General features: G+C 37.2%; 1 protein-coding gene and 1 long non-coding RNA gene across 12 annotated transcripts in view; one reads left to right on the plus strand and one right to left on the minus strand.

Annotated features, from left to right (window-relative positions):
- LOC101893897 (trithorax group protein osa) overlaps positions 1 to 20,836 on the minus strand; it is a 143,115-nt gene that overhangs the window by 86,242 nt on the left and 36,037 nt on the right. The gene's annotated exons all lie outside the window — the stretch shown is intronic.
- Positions 2,459 to 3,520, plus strand: LOC131802442 (uncharacterized). Its single transcript, XR_009342181.1, has 3 exons — positions 2,459 to 3,053; positions 3,118 to 3,206; positions 3,287 to 3,520. It is a non-coding gene; the product is annotated as an uncharacterized LOC131802442 (long non-coding RNA).

Below are 20,836 nucleotides of genomic sequence, written 5' to 3' on the forward strand. Positions count from 1 at the left end.
TTCAATTGACACTGGTTCTGTCAAGCCCATTAAACAAAGACATTTCCCGGTGTCACCTGCAGTTGAAAAACTGATTTATAGCGAATTAGACAGGATGTTGGAACTAGGCGTTATTGAGGAATCCAATAGCCCTTGGTCCTCACCTGTTGTCCTCCATCGCAAACCCGGAAAGAACCGTCTTTGCTTGGACAGCCGTAAACTTAACTCCGTCACAGTGGGTGATGCTTACCCGCTGCCACACATTGACGGCATACTCAGTAGACTGCCCAAAGCTAGTTTTATTACCGCCTTGGACCTCAAAGATGCCTTTTGGCAGATTCCTCTTGACCAACAATCGAAAGAAAAGACAGCATTCACCGTTCCTGGGAGGCCGCTGTATCACTATACAGTGATGCCATTCGGGCTTTGTAATGCCCCACAAACTATGTCCAGATTAATGGACAGAGTGATACCCCCGGCTCTCAGGACGGAGGTGTTTGTTTATTTGGACGATTTGCTGGTAGTTTCGGAATCATTTGAGAGGCATCTTGAGGTTCTAAGGTTGGTTGCTCAGAGGATCAGAGAGTCAGGTTTGACTATTAATATTGAAAAATCTAATTTCTGCGTTGAAGAGGTAAAATATCTTGGACACCTGGTAGGAGGTGGCGTTATACGGACGGATCCTGAAAAGGTATCCGCTATTTCTGAGTTCCCGGTACCTCGATCTATTAAGCAGGTCCGTCGATTTTTGGGTATGACGGGTTGGTACCGGAAATTTATCCGGGGCTACGCTACTATTGCCACACCCTTAACTGACCTAACTAAAACTAAGCGCAAATTTGTATGGTCCGAAGAGGCCCAAACCGCCTTTGAGACTTTAAAGACCCACTTGAGCACCGCTCCAGTTCTACATAGTCCAAACTTCTCACAGCCGTTCTTTATACACTGTGATGCAAGTAGAACTGGTATAGGAGGTGTTTTGGTGCAGAAAGATGCGGAGGGTGAAGAGGTTCCTATCGCCTTTATGTCGAAGAAGCTCAATCAAGCCCAACGTAATTACTCTGTCACCGAACAAGAATGCTTGGCAGCAATGCTGAGCATCAAGAAGTTTAGAGCTTATGTTGAGGGGCATGAGTTCACTGTCATCACTGACCATGCGTCTTTGAAGTGGCTCATGTCCCAGACGGACTTAAGCACACGGCTAGCTCGGTGGGCCCTAAAGCTTCAGGGGTATAAGTTTAAAATTGAACATAGGCGTGGCAATCTTAATGTAGTACCGGATACTCTCTCCAGGGCCAATTCTGATGACCTGTCTGAGCTGGAGATGGGTAGTTTGTTTTCCTTAGAAGACCAGTCCGGAATGTTCGTGGACTTAAATTCAGCTTGTTTCAAATCTAAAGAGTATTCCCAGCTTCTAAAAAAAATAGAGGAGAATTCGTCACAAATACCGGATTTAAAAGTCATTGATGGTTATGTTTATCGGCGAACCGAGCATGCCTCTGGCGACCAAACCGTTGATGATTTATGCTGGAAACTTTGGATTCCGAAGGATCTTGTTCCCGAGGTCCTGCGTAGGGCTCATGATGACCCTTTGGCATCTCACGGTGGTATAAACAAAACACTGTGCCGGATTAGGAAGTTTTATTTTTGGCCAAACCTAGTAGTTGACGTACGAGATTACGTCAACAATTGTGAGATATGCAAGTCCTCAAAGCACCCGAACACTTCTCTTAGACCACCAATGGGGAAGACAACCGAAACCCAACGCTTTTTCCAAAAAATTTACGTTGACTTTCTGGGACCATATCCTAGGTCCCGTTCTGGCAACATTGGGATCTTTGTCGTTCTTGACCACTTTTCGAAGTTCCCTTACCTCAAGGCCGTTAAGAAATTCTCGTCGGATATTGTGGTACAGTACCTAGAGCAGGATTTATTTCATACTTTTGGCGTTCCAGAGTTGTTGGTATCGGATAATGGGTCGCAATTTCGCTCTCATCACTTTGGCCAGTTTTTAAAACGTTACGGGGTACGGCATATATTTACAGCATCACATGCTCCGCAGGCTAACGCCTCGGAGCGTGTCAATAGATCAATACTATCTGCCATAAAATCATATATTCATACGGATCAGAAGAACTGGGACGAACTGTTAAGTAGCATTGCTTGTTCCCTAAGATCTTCTAATCACGCTGCCATCGGAACCTCTCCATACTACCTAGCCTTTGGCCAGTCAATGGTGACGAATGCCTCGACGTACCCTTTATTACGCCAGCTGGAGGTACTTGAAGATAGGTCAGTTCGATTTGACAAAAACGATTCTCTTGCCTTAATGGGTGACCGTGCCAGGAAGCATATGCAAAAACAACATGAGCGTAATGAGCGGACTTATAATCTCCGATCACGGGAGGTGTCCTACAGAGAAGGCCAAGAAGTTTTCCGACGCAACTTCAAGCAAAGTAACTTCGTCCAAGGTTTTAACTCGAAGTTGGCGCCTACTTTTATAAAGGCCAGAGTTCGGCGTAAAATCGGAAACTGTAATTACGAGCTGGAAGATTTGAGCGGTAATTTAATAGGAGTCTACCACGCTAAGGATATACGCCAATGAGTCCTCTTTAAGGGCAAGCGGAATCAGCTTTGTTGGACAAGTCTATTCCCCAAAGTCTGATCTTGCCAGGGGGGTGTTGTAGTGGCGCTTGCCCTACTGGATTGTTTCTTCATTCTTTTGTTTTTTTTTTTTGGAATTAAAACCAAACTTAAAAATACCTACTGTAACGTATTTTGAAATGCCACCTGGATATGAAGTTGTTATAAGGCAACACTTTATCCATAAGCGCATTCGTTTCTCGCTACTATTTGTGTGCTACATTTTTACTCAAATACTGGAATTAACTCGCTAGCATTTGTAATTGCCGAGGGTTCAAGCTGATAAAGATTAGATAGAATCGTCCATTTTGTCATCTAACCCTTAAGAGGAAGAATATAGTTCATCCAAAAATTTCTAAAAATAACCTTGTTCACCTTCAGAAAGTCATTAAATCAGTTCAAGTTGCGGTTATAATTTTGGTTGTGTGACTGTAAGAAAATCTAAATTTGCAAATATTATTAAATAATATTTATCAAAGCATACAATTTGTTTAGTGGCCACATAATTTTATGCATTTGGATGATAGCCTTTGAATCTCTTTAGCAATTACCCTATGGAATAAAATCCATAGTCAAAGAGGAAGGTAAATCAAACATTATTTCCTAAAAGTTCTAAGAAACCCTATTTAGTTTCTCTCCTCAATCATTTATTTCTTTCTACTAGACTCGCATTTGATTACAACAATTGTTTTGTGAAGGAAGAGATCTTATTGAACAAAAGCTTTTGTTCTCACAAAACACATTTTTCGGCCTCACATATTCCCAAACCGCAACGCAGCGTCAGTGTGATTTTTAACTTTTACTCCAACAGCGTCGATTACATCAAGACGGGCAAATGCCCTGTGTCAATCAATAACCAGAAATATGGGAGAAATGTGAAATTTGATGTATTATTACAAACTGCTTTATTTTCAAGATATGAAGAAAAAACCAATTTCGGCACGAATCGGGATATATTCAACCAGATCAGCTAGATATCACCTTGTGAATCTGGTGGAAGTTTTTTATGGTAGGATCAAATGTGTAAAGAGATCAGTTATCAAACATAAATCATAAGCAAGTAATTTGTTTTAAAACGAAAACTTCAAATCAAACAATATTAATAGTGTTATACCCCAGTGATTAAGAAAAATTACGCGAGATTATTTGTCTACCACATCAGTAAAAATAATTAGAATATAATTTTAAAGTGATTGTGATTCTTTAAATATTCATATTTAATTATATTTTATATTTATAAAATCAAAAGTTTAATTTATTGGTTTGTTAAGTGATACAGTTATAATCCATCAAAGATCATCATCTACATCAATTACCACATGTTTTTTTTTCACTTACATGGTCTAATGATCATTACTAAAATTATTCCATTCTTCTTTATTACATGGTGTAAGTGATGTAGAAGATAGTCTTTGATGAGACAGAAAAACGCTGGTCATGATTAATTGAGAACCATTCAGGGACGACTCTCATTATCAACATCAATATTCAGCAACCGATCTCGAACACATTCTCATTTATTCTAAATCATATACTGTTAACTTAACATGCCTCTCTTGCCAGCATAACATCATCATTAACATTACCCTGTAAAGGTCAGTAATTACACCCTGAATTCGCCGAAAGTACTTTCTGCGTGGGAGCCACAAAATGACCAAGTAAGTTTTTATTATCATTTTTGTTTTGATTACATACTATGAACAACTGTTGGTATCATGGAGGTATCGTCAAAGAAATAAAGCAAAAGAATACACCAATTGAGTTCTTTGGCTTCTATCTATCTCTGCTACATTATTTACATTTTTGTTTTCTGTTTTTTTTTTTTATTTTTGTGATCGGGTTTGAAAGTGATACCCTGAAGAAGGTTTTGTTGATTGATGAAAGTCATAATCAGTTCGACTCAACTATCTTTGGGATCATAATATTTTGAGTTGCTGCGTAAGAAGTTGATAAGCAATAATAGTAACTGGTTCAAACATAAACAGCTTTTGGATTTATTACGTTTCTTATTCTAAATTGTTTATTTAGTTTTTGCATGCATAATTGATAGATATTATTTTTTCCATTGTTAGAACAAATACTTATATTGAGCTCATCGCAATGCAAGTTACATTTTTGGCGTTCGCAAATGTGTACTTTCATAAATCTAATCTACAATTTATTTTATTTTTAATTTGAAACTCTAGTTATGATTAAGGTTAAGGATTCTGTTTTTTTTTTTTTTTTTTTTTGTAAAATCCTTTAATATGAAAATAAAATTAATTATGAATTCTGAGTAGATCACTTTTTTTTAACTTTTTGATTTCCCCGTATAAAGTTGCTTGCTTCATGAGGTCCTGGGGGTCACTAAAATGTCTTTTATCTCCGTTTGGATTAGTTATTAATGTGACCATGGTTGGGAGGGCGCAAGAGCACATCAACAGCTGTAGCTCTGGATCATTTGTAGTGTCGTCTTTCTCACTCATCAGTTTGTCTCCTACCTTTTTACTTCTTCTCCTTCCCCTTTGGGAAATATCTAGCTCTATTTTAATTTTTTTCACCAAATTGTATCTTCGAGTTTAGAAATCATGGTGTATCTTTTCGTTCAATCATTAACAAGTACACTCGAAGAAAAATTTTAGTGCACGCAATTTGTTTTATGTATTTATTATGTTCAGTGGATTTACAAACATGACAGTAGATGAACCCAACCCCACCGGCGAGCTAATAAGGCCGTGTATCTGCGTGCCACTGTCACAAAAAGTTTGTTGTCAACATCAGCCACAATAATTCAACCGTTATATGTTACAATTATTAGTTGCACCACGTATTCAGTATCCTGAGTTTGAAGCATTATTCAATTATTATGGCTGTCAAAGCAATATTTAATAATATATATAGCCCCACATAAGTGAATTTCCACATTTTTAGGGATTTTTGGGATAGTCGATTTGATGATAAATCAAGTTTTCACATAATGTATAAGGTATAGAAAGTTCGGCCCAGTCGATCTTGACGTCGTTTTTATTTGTTTAAGACATCATGTTTGAAGGTTTTATGGACCTTAACAATAAATCGATGTCCATTAACGTTTTTTTAATTCTACACCTTTGCCTTGTCAGATCTCTAAATTTTTGCACATCCTCTAACTCGTAATCATATTATATTTCCAAATAGAGCTTAGAGGACCTATAGACTCCAAAAGAACATTTTTACATTTTTTTTCAATTTTCCATTTGTTTAGAACCCACCCAGATTGAATGTTTAAAGATTTGTTTGAAACACTGTATTGGTAGGGGTAGGTATTGCTGCTAACTACAAAATTTTTTCGATAGAAAATAATTACTCTAATTATAAAGGAAGTATTACGGAAGAAGCAGGACTATTATACATACATAATATACACACACACACATACATACAAAGTAATTACAGTTTCATCTTTTCAAAACCGACACAAATATCCTGCTTACGTACGTACGCCATGTCCCGTTGGATAGTTTTATTCTAATAATACCGGAGTAAGTGATTTCATGTATAAATATGTTTTGTAGGTATTTCTTTGTGTGTGTGCATGCGTCTGTGTTAATAATATGGTTTTAAAAGTTTATGCTTGATATTTTGACATAATCCTTTGACTTAATTACATTTTAAGAAGACACATGCACACACAACAACACCAACGACTTTATTTCTCCTCTCTCCACTTCCACTACTGGTTGGTTGGAAGTGGTTGGTTATCACATCTAATGAAATGACTTTCATGTTCAATGTGGTTGGTGGTATTTTGGGTTCAACATCGGAGGGGAAATACACGAAGAAGAAGAAAAGGAATTACTTTTGTATTCTAACCAGTCAACCATCCAAGCGTTTCTAATTCCACATACGCCAGCAATAATAAAAGGTTAAGGAAAACGATGAAGCAACAAAACAAAAAAAAACACAATTTTATTATTCTCTTTATTGCCACTTCTCTCTGTCTCCTCTCTCTAACTCTTTACAATCTTCTGATTGTTAGAAACATGGTGCTCAAGTTGTAAGTTAAAAAAACAGCTGTTTTTATGTCAACAATGGAATTTTCTCTTTTGTTTGTTCCTACTTCGTTTTCTGGAACGTGGATATTGTTATTAAAAATTAAAGCAATTGGTCATAAAATTCTGGAATGCGTTTAAAGTCAAGTGTTACCATGTAATCGTAACTACTATATGTGGCACGGATGTTCCGTGTTTTTATTAAAAAGAAGAACAAAAAAACAACAATTTAAAAAGCATCAGTGGGCTTCGCCAACAGATGTACACCCTCAGCCAATGTTTGATTATTTAAATATGTTTTGACCTCTGTTATGATTCTTCAAATTGTTGACCCTCTGTTGACCTAAATAAATATGATATAAATATTGCGACGTGCCAAGTTTGGACTATACAGAGTAAGATGAAAAAACTGCAACCTACTTCAGACTGCTGTCATTTCAAAGCCACTCGTTCGACAGCTATTAAATTTTTTCAGTGACAGCTCATTATATTGTTTACAAGCATACAGAAGCATTTTGGTGAGAATTTTCCAGAAAATAAGTTATTCGTGATGGAATCCAAGCGTGATGGCATGATTCCTTCATATTTGGGTGGAAAATCAGCACTCCAGCATTTAAATGTGAATAAATCTTTTGTGTCTCGTACCATTGCACGTTACCGTGATACTGGTAGCGTAGCCCGACGTCAAGGAAGTGGACGGAAGAAAACAGCAACATCAGCAGAGAGGGTTCGAAAAGTAAAGAAGCGACTTGATCGAAACCTGCGTCGCAGTGGCCGAAAAATGGCTCGTGAGCTGAACATATCTCAATATTCCATTCGGCAAATATTGAAAAATGAGCTCGGGATAAAGCCTTTGAAACCCCAAAAAGTGCAAGAACTTACACCACAACAGGACATTCCATCAGGACTCAGCACCATCGCACTAAGCTCGCGCCACCCAAGAAGAGTTACAAAATGAGGTTCCTCGCTTCATTTCCAGCGCACAATGGCCACCAAAATCTCCTGATACCAATCCGTTGGACTATTGTGTCTGTCGATCACATCAAACCAGCGCTTTGCCGGGAATGGGCCAAAAGACCACAGAGCAACATTCGGGCAGCGTGTAACGGTTTCATTGTCCCTTTGAAGGCCATAATTCGTGCGAAAGGTGACCAATTCGAACAAATCTAAACTTATTCTAAAACTTGATGCTATTTCCGACATTTTTGCTTTCATTCAATAAAATTAAAAAGAATGTAAAAGATGTAGCGTTTGACTTTGTTGCAGTTTTTCTCACCCTGTAATGGTTAATTCTTTCACTTTATAGAAGATATATGATAATTTGTTTTAAATGTTAAAATGCGCGTGAGTTACCAGATACAGCCGACCCAAGTATTCCATGTTTATACTTCATCTAATACAGATAAAAATATTTTTGTGTGCAAAAAATCGAAATTTTTATATCCAATTTTATGCGAAATCATAAATTCTATTTTCATTTCAGGTTTCTGGTTGAGGGAGTTATGACAGATAAAAGTATTGGAAATTGTGACCCCTGGTGGGTGAGGTACCAGGAGGGGTTGGTAGATGTATATCATCTTCACAACAGATCTTGTGTTAGCAAAAATGTTTGTTATGGATGTTAGGATGTTAATTTCAGGTTTTATGAGCTTCATGGATACTCAAAATTTTGACCCTTTTCCCCAATTTCTTATTGGGAAATCTTTTACATATTTTTAAGGCAAAATATATGAACAAAATATTACAATTTTTCGAGCTAAATGTTCTAAAATGTTCTAAAAATATACCATTTTGGATGAGCCTTTAGCACCATGTCCAACTTTTTTTTATTCTGGTCATCAATTTTAAAGCTGAGTATGTTTTTGCAATTCTCTAGCTGATTTCGAAAAAGAATCCATTTAAAACAACAAACATTCATAAAAAACCTCATTTGACTTTGCTTTTCATCCGTTCTCTGTTTAAAAATTCAATATTGATGTTTACAATTATCCTGACATAATCCATTGCAGGTATTCTTTCTTCTGCTTCTCATTCTGGATAATTTCTCATATCAGTTTGTTCGTTCGATATTGTTTCCATGTATTACACTACATATAGGAATATATGTATGTGCATGTGTGTATTTTTCTCTTTTTTCGGTTAAACTTATTTGATGTTAATGGCGTTGTCCTTTGTTGGCGCTGTTCTTGTGTCGATGATGAGAGGATGATGATATTCTGCAGCAGAGATTTTTCAATGGTTGAAATTTGGTATTGGAAAATCGATTAAATATTATGTGTGCATGGTTTGTATGCATGTGTGGAGCTGCATTGGCATTACATTTGGAGCAGTAATGTTGTGGCGGCGGCGGCAGCAGCAGGACATCATGTGTTTACCTCCCTCAATCCATTCATTAATTTTATATTGGCTATATATCGCTCCATGTACACACACTCACATAAAATAGAATACACATGTGCATTACAAATATATAAAGAGAGAGAAATATATAAGAAAGAAAGGGAGCGGCAAAGTTTACTTAACTCCAACGATAAGTATAGAAACTAGAGATATGTAGGTCGACTTTTGCTTCAACGATAATTCGACTTTACACAGACCAAAAGACGAATGCGTCGTTTGAAAAAAAAGCAATTCAATGTTTATATTAAACATTTGGTCGAAAAATCACATAGTCTTTATCTGCTTGCAAATTTTAGCGCAAACAAAGTGAGTTTTTGGGGAAGAAGGAAGATAAACAAGAAAAATATAATTTTTTAATTGGCCACTCTTCCAAAAACTTACATTTCTTTTCAGAAATAGTTGTCAGAAACGAGTAAGGTAAGGTAACTAAGCCAGAAATGCCTTTCGAACTCATTTCGAGGTGGCCCAACCAAAAAAAAAAATGCGATTTTCAAGCAACATTTCCTAAAAATATTCAAAATTTATTATTTTGGAGGGGATCAGCGCTCCCTTGGAATGGAAAATACAAACTCTTTTTTTTTTTGACTTATTATCTAAAGCTTTACCAGCAAAACAGCAGTAAGTTCGGCCGGGCCCCTCCACCATTTGGAACGAATTTGAAAATTTTCAAAAAAAAAAAAAAAAAAAAAATCGAATATATACCGTTATATTGGGGTCTACACAAATACGTGGAATTGCATAGGCAACTTCTTTCATAAACCATTACAATATTCAAATACGAAACTTGAAAGAAAATCCGGTGAATAAAGTAGATAAAATCATCAAAATACCGAATATAGGGTGGTACCGTTATATCAAGGCTATACGAAGACCTGGGCCTACATAGACAATTTTCTGACACAGGCTGTAGTACCTATTAAGAGCTCTAAATACGAAATTCAAAAAAAAAAAAATCGGTGCATATTGTACTTAAAAACGTCAACATACTGAATATAGGGAGGTACTGGTATGTGGAACCTGTACGAAGGCTTGGATCGCACAGACGATTTTCTGTCATAGACTGTAGTTCCCATTACGAACCCTAAATACGAAATATGGTGATTAATTTAGATAAAAAATCATCAAAATACCGAATATTGGGAGGTACCGTTATAAAGAAGCCATACGCAATTTTATGTCATAGGCTGTAGTACCTACTACGAATTCTAAATACGAAATTTGAAACAACTCAGGTTCCCCAAATCTCCAAAAAAAATCGAATATCGCGGCATAACTTTGTATGTGGGCTTTACGATATCATGAGGGGGAAGTTCTCAGAAAGAACTTCTTTTGTGGTTTTTCGGACAATTTCATTGACAAATTTAGCAACAATCATCAAAATACTGAATATCGTGGGATTACCGCTATATGGGGGCTACACGATATCGTGGACCGATATATAGCCCATCTTCGATGTTGCCCTGTCTGCAGACAAAAGGCAGATCTGTGCAAAATTTAAGCTTCCTATCTTTATTCGCCTTGACTCTAGCGTGATTAGAACAGACGGACAGGACTAATTCGTCTTAAAATTCTAAGCTGATTAAGAATATATTGTTATTTCTAAAATTATTTTTTCGATGAGTTACAAACGGCGAACTTAATATACCCTACATACTATGTATGGGGGAGTGTATAAAAATCGATTTTTGTATAATGTTGTAACTATTTGTATGGCTATGACCTCCCATCTCATATACAAACATTCCTTCCACATAAATAAGCTGCAGTTGATGTTGATGACATGAAAAATTCATTCATTTGACATTTAGTTCTTCAACTCAATGATAATACACACATTCGTTATTGTCGTCAGCCTCGTCGTCCCCATTGACGAGTGCCTTACGGGCACTCTCTGCACAATCAGAAATAACTCCAGACCTTCATTTTGTATGATTCACATATATGGTATGATATATATTTTAAATAAATTCTGTGAAACGTGTAGGTGGTGTTGGAAACATTCGATTGATGCATTAAAGCATTTATATTTGACATAATTGGTGATCAAGTCGGGGTTGAGGCTGAGGTGGGATGCATGAAGAAAATGAGTTGTAACCGAATCATCATCAGCATCATCGTCATCCTCATTGGCAATTCATTTGCATTGACAAATTATTTATGTCACATAATTAGTCTTTCATACTTGGTTTATCCTTTTAACAACTACAAATATGAATGCATGTGTGTGTGTGTATGTTGTGCTCATTCATTATGCCTGAATGCATTCATTCTCCAGCAGTGTTATATTGCTCTGAATACGAAATGATGTTTATTATGTTGTTGGAGGGGAAGATGTAGGACTTGAATATTGAATAAGGTAGGCAAATAGAATGACATCTGTGATCAACATTCACCAAATAATCGTATTACCAAAGAATAGGAGTTTAAATTTGACAATAGTAACTACCCAGCGAACACAACGTCGGACGTCCGACACATCAGCTAGAAATCTAAAATTTCCGTTGTCCGACGCCTAGCTTTAATCGCTATTAAAATGCGGTCTATTATATTGCATACTAGAGAACTTTGACCCATTATCACAATCCAATGTGGTGTGATTCTAGAGCTTCTCTAAAGAGGATTTTGAGAGCTTTTTTCAAAAACCAAATCAGATCATCAATATATCAAATAGTATAAATAAGGAAGTTTATATTTTTTAAAGTTACATTCAAAAATATAGATTTTAACAGGTCTATTCGGTATCTTTTGTTATACAGGGTGAGATAAAAAAATGCAACCAATTTCAGACTGCTGTCATTTCTAAACCACTCGTCCGTCAGCTGTTAAAATTATTCCAGTGACAGCTCCTTATATTGTTTACAGGCGTACAGAAGCATTTTGGTGAAAATTTTCCAGGAAAAATGTTATTCGTGATGGAATTCAAGCGTGATAGTGTGGTCTGGAAAAACACGATCGGCTATCGTTAGAGCACTCCAGCATTTAAATGTGAATAAATCTTTATGTGATACTGGTAGCGAAGACCGACGACGAGGAAGTGAACGGAAGAAAACAGCAACATCAGCAGAAATGGTTCGAAAAGTAAGGAAGCGACTTGATCGAAGCCCGCGTTGCAGTGACCGAAAAATGACTCATGAGCTAAACATGTCGCAATATTCCATTCGGCAAATATTGAAAAATTAGCTCGGAATAAAGCCATTGAAATTCCAAAAAGTGCAAGAACTTACACCGCAACAGAAAAAAATAGACTCAAAAGAGCTAAAGAGTAGCCTCGCTTGACCGAAAGTGGTGAACTGCCGAATTTGGTATTCTCCGATGAGAAAACATTCGTTGTCCAGAAGTTTGTAGACAAACAAAATGATCGTGTTTACTTGCCAAAGAGGTCAGCTGAAAATGTACACCTTCGGTTGGCCAACAGAACTTAAGGGCCGCCATAACAGCCGATACGCTCTCCGCTCGTATTAATCGACCGTGGCATCAGAATAAATGCCGAATATTATCGAGAAAATATTCTGGAGGGTGTATTAAAGCCTTGGGCACGCAAATATTTTGGCCGCAGACCTTTGACATTCCAAAAGGTGCCAACCAAAAATGGTTACAAAATGAGGTTCCTCGCTTCATTTCGCGCGCTTCGCCGGGAATGGGCCAAAATACCGCAGGGCAACATTCGGCAGCGTGTGACTGTTTCATTGGCCATTTGAAGGCCATAATTAGTGTCAAAGGTGACCAATTCGAACAAATCTAAACTTATTCTAAAATTTGATGTTATTTCCGACATTTTTTGCTTTCATTCAATAAAATGTAAAAAGAAATGTAAAAACTATGGCGTTTGACTTTGTTTCAGTTTTTTTTTATCTTACCCTGTATGTTCGAATTGCCGGCTTATAGGGAACAAACTGAAACTAAAATATCGCTTTTTACCACTGAAGTTAATAATAACGGAAGGATAAGGAACCCTTCACAACCGAAGAAGACATGTCCCTGTAGTATTAAAAGGAGTTCTTATCATCAGTTTCATGTCAAGTACTTATAACACACTAGGTTAGCTTTTAACGATATTAAACGATCTTCGAAAGCCCATTCTACAGAACTTCAAAAGGAGAGATTAAATCATAACACCAATTCTGTAAATTCATTCAAGCAAGAAAAAATTCTTGTTCAATTTGAAGTCCCCACCAGTCATAACCTACACAGAGTATTTGATGCAATCCGAAGACTACAAAAAACATGTCAAACAAAAATTCTCGATTGTACGCACGCAAAACAGACATGCCAAAGCATAAACTGCATGAATGCAGCAACACATTTGCCTCCCCAACCCAAAGAAAAAAACGTGTGCAAAAAGCACAAAAAAAGGAAAAAAACTCGCATAAAACACACATGAGAGTCAGCCCCACCAGCACCAACCAGTCAGCCAGGCAAGGGAATTATGTGAATTTTATAGACAGCCATTAGAAATGTTTTACGAAATGAAAAAGGAAAGCACAAACGCACAAAAGTAATAACATGTGAGCGATGTTGGGTAATAATTATGCCGAGTAGAAGAAAAATGGCAAAGCAGCCAACCAGCCATGCCAGCAACAGCAATATTTAGGGTTCTATGACAAATTTTCAAAAAATGGAAAGAAAAAAAAAGAAAGAAAGTAAACATTGCCGGCAAATGTCTTTTACAAAGGAGAATCATCAAAGAAAGACAGAGAAAAACTAAAAAAAAACACTAACTCACAGATGAAAAATCTGTTTAGAAACCAGTCTGGGAAGGCTAGAAGCTAAACAATGGCACCCATACTCTGTACAGATAACCCCCATCCGAACCATCAAAAAGAGTTAACGATGAAAACAAGCAGCAGCAGCCAAGTTTGTTTGAAAGTTCTGGCGCTGTTACATTGCTGCAGTCAGTCATTGCTTCCTTTGACTACTTTTTCGCAATCGAAAGAAATCGTCGGTCTTAGTTGGCAAACGGATTCCATAACAGTTTTCTGACTGTGACTTTTGCTTTTTCTTTGACTGTTTGCATCACTTGCACCTCTTCTTCTCTCTCTCTCTCTCTACTTGGGGGTAAGTCTAAAGTTTTTCTTTTGGCAGAATTCCATGAAGTGTTTTCTGTGCTGCTGCCGTTCGATCGACTGCCTGCCTGACTGACAGTTATGCACACAAATATTACATAATATGATTTGTTGGAATGTTGAAACTACTTTTTATTCTGTTTTTTTTTCCCTTCGTTCTTTGTCCGTTGTTCTTCTATGGATGATTTGACTCATTTATTTGGTCGAGTTGATCTAACGCCCGCCCGCCAACTTCTCTTTTCAAACATCAAAGTATGAAAAGGGATTCCTTTGATGGGTTTTCCGGATAGATGATTTCTTAGGGGTCTGTGGGCAGCTTGTAAAATGAAAACAACAGATGACGGTAAAGGGAGTGTGGAATTTTCTGATTTTATTTAAAAATATCACACCAAATATGCGTCTATTTCTGAAAAACTTCCATAGCTAAATAGAAGGCTGGAAGGTAACATTCTTTCCTTAACTCATTACTTAAGGTGAAAGTAAACGGTTATACCTTGTAAATTTTATGGGCATTATCAGCAGAAGAAGAGTTATTACCATGTAATGAGAAAAGTAACTCATGTGGTAATAAGTATTATCTATATGACTGACTGATTCATCAACGCCCAGACGAAATTTTCCATAGGGGTCAATGTTGGTGAGTATGGGTGAGATAAGGCTGGGTTTTTTGGAAATTCGTACTAAAAGTGTACTAAAAAGAGAGGCACTACACCTCGCACCGTTTGATATTTTCTGAACGGATATTAATAAAATCTTGACATTTGGTAAACAAAAACAGGTTTGGGAAGTATTGGGGTCTCTGCTGGTGGCAAGGATTAAGATAAAGGGTTGTGTTTTGGAAATGCGTTCAGCAAATTTACGAAAGGTACTAAATGTGGCATTGCGTGAATGGATATGGCTTGAAATCTGAAATTTGGCATTGGGATCACTGTTAGTGTGTAGGATTGAGATTAGAAGGCAGTTTTGGAAATACGTACTAAATATTACTACAATTGGTATTTGGGTAGGGAATTGAGTTGCAAGGCTAAAATTTGGCATTACGATCACCTTTTGTGCTGTTTGTTGGATACATGCCGGGGGATTGGGAAATACGTGCTAAAAAGTACAAAATATTTTTTACTTTGGTATCTGGAGAAGGACTAGAGCTAAAACGCTGAAATTTGTTATGTCTGTCGTTAAGATTTACAAGTGGCAGTGTCCGTTCTGCAGAGAATATTGCTGCTGTAGCTGAGGATGTCATGGAAGTGCTGTCGACATCGACCAGACGATGCGCCACGCAAATGGGTATCAGTAGACGGTCTTTACAGCTAATTTTGGTACAAGATATGAAGATGTTTCCGTACAAAGTCTAGATGGTGCATCAGCTGTTAGTTGCTGACCGCCAATCGCGTCTAACATACGCTCGGGCCAATCTAAATCACCACCAAGAAGATGATTTGCCATCAAAAATCATCATGAGTGGTGAGGCCCATTTCCATCTTAGCTGGTACGTAAATAAGCATAGCAATGATCAACGACTTCTTTTCGCCGAAACTTGATGAGTTGGGATTGGAAAACATGTGGTTCTAACATGACGGTGCAACGGTATACACTGCACGTGTCACAATTGATATACTGAAGTATGCATTTTCCGGGAACCTAATCTCTCGTTTTGGGGATTTGAACTGGCCAGCAGGATCGCCTGATTTGACCGCTCCAGACTTTTTTGTAGGGCCATTGGAAGTCGCGGGTTTATGTCAACAAGCCTCAAAATCGTTTAGCTCCTAAAGAAAATATCCGTCCAGAATGTGAGGACATATCGCCGAATGTTTTGGCCAAAGTAATGGAAAATGCCATAAAAAGGGCTCAAATGACAACAAAAGTATGGCAGCGGCCATTTAAATGACATCATATTCTCGACTTAATGTAAAAAAACTAAAAGAGCAAATAAAAATAATCCACAAGGACAACAAAAGTTTTTCATTTTTTTTAATTACAGGCAAAAAAAAGCATCGGATGTTTACTTTTGCGCCATTTTGTATAATTCATATTTCCTATGAAACTTTCTCTCTGATACTGATAAGCATTTAAGCGTAATAATTCCGAATTACTTGAGACAAATTTAAATATATCACAATATCCTCAAATCTTTGTATCAGCATCCATTTGTATGCACCTTTTTTCCTTTCAATACTCCTGTATTAGGTCTCTCTATCACCCACCCCCAAAATCTCCCAATGGTGTTATGAATGTATCAAGTTCAAAGTTCAAATCCTTGTGCAAGGCATCTCAAGGATTATTTGTGAAACACACACACACATACATACATTCATTTATCCTTTCATCTACAACAAATGTAGGTAGGTATGATATATCTTAAATAATTGATCAAACTGATAACGATTTGTTGCCTGTCATTTTTATTCAAACCTCCCTGCTGTCCGTCCTCCACCACCTCCCTGCCGGCGGCTGCTTAACAATTGTGCGAGTTTTGGGAAACAGCATCACAAAATCAATTTCAATCCGCATCAAATTCAATTTACTTTATCCAATGTTTGAGGCAGCAGCAACAACAACAAAAAACGTTCAATGTTATCGATAAAAACTCGATAGGGTTTGTTTTTTTTGTTGTTGCGCTTTCATTTCTCTATTTTTTTTTTTTTTTTTTTTTTGTATTAAAATGTCACACTGTATCATTTCTGAATAGAAATGATGATGATGACGATGATTATGGGACCAGGCCATCCACCATACACCAGTAATCACACATCCGTAGATTCAATCCTATCCGCGCAGCACCAGGCATGCCACAAACACCCCATCGATCGAATGAACGAAGAAGAGGGGAAAAGGGAGAGAGAGAGAAAGGAATAGTAGGACTGTTTAAGTACCACCGTGGCAAGTATTAAACAGCACCAACAACAACAAAAAAAAACAATAAAACTTTGACAATAAAAATGCCGGTAACTACGATAATATCTGAAACGTAACTGCTGCTGTCGCTGGCACCCATGTCCGCCCCTTCGCTTGCTGGTGTCAGTCAAAGTAACAGTCACAAAACCAAACAGCCAGAAACTAACATCACATGGCAATGGACGAACATTCGAACGACCGAATGAGCGAACGAACGAACGAAACGTCGAGTCAACAATTGCCACAATCGCATGGATACAACCAAAAACTTCATCCATCGTGCGAAGCTACAACAACGTGGTAGAATGTACTTGAAACTTGAAGCGAAATCCTACCATATGATGTTGATAAACATCATTATCAGCCAACAGCCGAAGAGGAGAACGACAATGATGAGGATGATGACGATGCGACAGGATGGACGGATGGCAAGGCAAAATCAAATTCAAAAAAAGAAGCAGCACATTTGTATCTATACATCGTACGAAACGAAGAAGAGCAACGAGGGACCGAACGTAGCTGTTGTATTCGTTGGAAAGTGTATAACATTAAAACTCTAATGCAGCACAAACAGCAGCAGCAGCCGATGATGTTGATGAGGGTGACATACACACAACGTCATCATCATCGTCGTACTTTGTACACCGAACCGAAAAACAGACACCAAGGCCCAGAGCCGCAAGGCAAAAACGTAAATATATTCCATGAACGCACCAAACAACCAACCAACCAACCAAGTTTGTATTATTAAGCCAGGCAGGCAAATCAAAGGAAGGTGGGTTGTTGGCTTGCCGGCAGGGGGATGAAAGGGAAGAGAATACAACATAAAATGTGGATGGATGGCTGGATTTCTGGTTGCTTGCCTGCCTGCCTGGCTACCCGACTGACTGCATAGTTGCTATAGATTTTTATTAAAAGTACTCTTGTTGAAACAAACACACGCACACACACAAGCAACTACCATCGAGTTCACCCAACATAAAAAGCCAGCTTGGTAACGACAACACATCATAGCTTACACAACACACTGCCAGCCACACAACACTCGTTCCATCAGAGAAGAAGAAGAAGCACAAGAAAAACATTAAAAGCATGGAAAATTTGCTGTGCTTTGCTGTTGAGTTGCCAGCAACCATCGAAACCATCCATGGCTGGATGGCGGGCTAGCTGGCTGGTATGGTGGCGGAGCACCATAATATGTTTTACCATGCCATGGCTGGATGGCGGGCTAGCTGGCTGGTATGGTGGCGGAGCACCATAATATGTTTTACCATGCCATGACAAAGTAATATGTTTTTGATAGCAACAAGGCTTTGTACTGGCAATAGATTGGATCAGTCAGGCAGGCACACAGGCGGACGAACGAACACACTCAGCAACTCGTTAACGTTGCACAGTGGTAAAATGGGATGAAAATTTATTGACATTCTAAATGCGCCATCATTTAAGGGAGGAATGATTTAATAGAAAGTCTATGAACTTGGCAGCACTGTTGGACCTAATTTAAATGCGTTAATATTGTGCAACTTGCATTCAGGGAGATTAAACTGCAATTTTACGTTTTGTAGCACGAAAAATGCAACAGAATATTAAAAAAAGTTATAAACATAAATAAATTTTCAGATAAATTGAAAATTATTTTAACAATTCTTGAATTTTCTGACCTTTTTTAAAACATGCAAACAAAACCTCAAAAGTTTGAAGCTAGAGCATACGTTGTGACGATACGAGTTAGAATCAATTTTTAGTTCAAAACTTTGACTTATTAAAAATTATTAAAGTGATCTTTTGAACATTAATATATCTCTATATAAGATATATTTAATATTGCTTGGGATCATATGAAAAGCGTATTTTTCTCATTTATGTTTAGAATTTCTATAGAACACTTTCAAGTGCACTTTTTAGACTAAAAATAAATCTTATATTTTACAGACAATGTAACATTAAAGCCCAGCCTAGAGGTATGAAATTTTAAGCTAGAATCTTGACATTTGCCATGATCAAAGCTGGTGTGGAGGGGTGAGATAGGGCTGGGTTTTGGGAAATTCGAATTATTGTGTAATGTACTAAAAGCACTATATTTGGTACCATTTGATATTATGTTACGGAAAGACCTAAAATTTTGACATTTGGTATAAGTATATAAATTAAGTTGGGGAAGTAGGTGGCTTTTGAAATGTCTACTAATTGTAAGAACAGTACTAAATGTCGGTATAGCTTTTACATAAGGAGCTCGATTTGTAAATGCGTACTATAACGTGTAAGAAAATTACTAAATGGTACTATATTTCGCATAAAAATTAAGAAAAGATCTATAATTGTACATCTTGCTTTTAAGCTCACTGTTAAATATATTAAATATAATCATATTTTACTAAGGAAATAAAAAATAAACGTAAGCAATTTTTTTAGGAATTCAGTGATTTTTACACAGAAAAGTACGATTTTGGGTCTTCGCAGTAATCCCATTACAAGGCGCCAAAATAATGATCCCATCAGAAAATGATATAAATTTTAAGATTGGCACTAATGTGTTAAGTGCAGCAAAAAAAAACATCGGAAGTTTACTTTTGGTACATGCATAAGTACTTGACACATTTTCCGATGTTTACTTTTTTTTGGGTGACACTAGGGCCCAATCGTAAAATTTATAGAATTTTCTGATAGGAGAATTAATTCTGAAGGTAAAAATTCACATATAAATTCTCTTAATATGAATTCCTTTTTCCATTAATACTGAAAAAACGCAGATGGCCAGTTGATTCGTATACGTGGTAGACGCAAAATAAATATCACTAACCAAAATGGTAGGCAATTTGTGAGCACACAATGTTGTATTATTAATACCCAGCTAACAATTTTTTCCAAAGGCTCTGATTTTAGATTCGTTCAGAGATTTCTAATTATTTTTTGGAAATTTCTTAGAAAAACTTTCTAATTTCGGTGAGCATGTGCATAGAACTTTTGTATCACCGTTGTCCCTTGGATAAGTTGCCATACCACCATAAGTTTTGTGGAGCCATTAGGATTTGTTTATTTTGGTTCCCGCCACTTAGCCGTTATGGGTTTGGGCATTGTACGAATGACGTTTCTCAGAACTAACTGCCCAAGTGACAGGTATGAAGAATTTTTTTAAGGGCCAAACAAGAAAAGAAGTCCTTAAGCTCGACCGGGCCAAAATACCTGAGGAAAAAACGTTCAATAATATCGGAATTCAATATTTAAACAAGTTCCATTTTAAATTGAACATTGGCAATAGAATATAGTTAAGCCTTCAAAATATCCTGAAACTTACGTTTTGTGGGTACAAAAAGTGGACATACTTTTATTTATTTTATTTTTTTTGCCTTCCCTAATGCTAACCAAACACTGCAGAACACGGGTTGACTTTGACTAGTTTTGCTAGATGTTGTAGGCCAAATTTTTAAAATGCCCACTCATCGAGTGCCGGAATAACGAGGTTATTCGAAAACGAGAAACGACATGGCCCGTACTCGAACTTCAGCTGTCTAATGCCTAAAGTGTTTAGGTTTCTATCCCAGTTCGTTGAAAAAATATAGCTTAATTGAAATAAAAAATATTGTCAATTTTTGGACATTATTGAGCTTGATTGCGCCTCAAATGGTCCATACGTTTAGTAAAATTTTGGCATACTCTTTCCAGCATTAAATGCTTCAATGCTGTTTTCCAATGCGTCATTTGAAGCTGGCTTGTCTGTATGGACACGAGCTTTAACTTAGTCCCACAAAAAACAGTCTAAAGGTCTTAATCGCAGATTTTACTCGGCCAACAGATCAGTTCCGAACGTGAAATATAATGTTCCCCAGACTTGCCTCTCAATAAGCC

This window comes from Musca domestica, unplaced genomic scaffold (assembly GCF_030504385.1).
Source record: "Musca domestica strain aabys unplaced genomic scaffold, Musca_domestica.polishedcontigs.V.1.1 21, whole genome shotgun sequence".
In the NCBI taxonomy this organism is placed as follows: Eukaryota; Metazoa; Arthropoda; class Insecta; order Diptera; family Muscidae; genus Musca; species Musca domestica.